Source organism: Arachis duranensis, chromosome 4 (genome assembly GCF_000817695.3).
Source record: "Arachis duranensis cultivar V14167 chromosome 4, aradu.V14167.gnm2.J7QH, whole genome shotgun sequence".
In the NCBI taxonomy this organism is placed as follows: Eukaryota; Viridiplantae; Streptophyta; class Magnoliopsida; order Fabales; family Fabaceae; genus Arachis; species Arachis duranensis.
Genome location: NC_029775.3, coordinates 25,408,217 through 25,409,223, shown reverse-complemented (window position 1 = coordinate 25,409,223; position 1,007 = coordinate 25,408,217).

The window sequence follows — 1,007 nt, the reverse complement described above, 5'->3', positions numbered from 1 at the left end:
CAGGATAAGCAATTTGCCCGCTTTGCAGATTATCTAAGGACTCTTGAAATAAAGATTCCGTTTGCAGAGGCACTTGAGAAAATACCTTCTTATGCTAAGTTCATGAAAGAAATCTTAAGTCATAAGAAGGATTGGAGAGAAACTGAAAAAGTATTTCTCACTGAAGAATGCAGTGCAGTCATTCTGCAAAGTTTACCAGAAAAGCTTCAAGATCCAGGAAGCTTTATGATACCATGCACATTAGAAGGTGCTTGCACCAAGACAGCCCTATGTGATCTTGGAGCAAGCATCAATCTAATATCTGCATCCACTATCAGAAAGCTTGGGTTGACTGGAGAAGTCAAACCAACCCGGATATGCCTCCAACTTGCTCAGGCATAATAGAGGATATGATTGTCAAGGTTGGGCCATTCGCCTTTCCAACTGACTTTGTGGTGCTGGAAATGGAGGAGCACAAGAGTGCAACTCTCATTCTAGGAAGACCTTTCCTAGCAACTGGACGAACTCTCATTGATGTACAAAAAGGAGAAGTAACCTTGAGAGTCAATGAGGATGAGTCCAAGTTGAATGCTGTAAAAGCTATGCAGCATCCAGACACACCAAATGACTGCATGGGCGCTGACATTATTGACTCTCTGGTAGAAGAGATCAATATGACTGAAAGCCTAGAATCGGAGCTTGAAGACATCTTCAAGGATGCTCAACCTGATCAAGCAGAAACAGAGGAAACAAAGGGATTTTCGAAAAATTCCTCAGGAGGAGGATAAGCCTCCCAAGCCTGAACTCAAACCACTACCACCATCCCTGAAGTATGCATTTTTGGGAGAGGGTGACACTTTTCCAGTGATTATAAGCTCTGCTTTAAATCCACAGGAAGAGGAAGCACTGATTCAAGTGCTAAGGATGCACAAGACAGCTCTTGGGTAGTCCATAAGTGATCTTAAGGGCATTAGCCCAGCTAGATGCATGCACAAGATCCTGTTGGAGGATAATGCCAAACCAGTGGT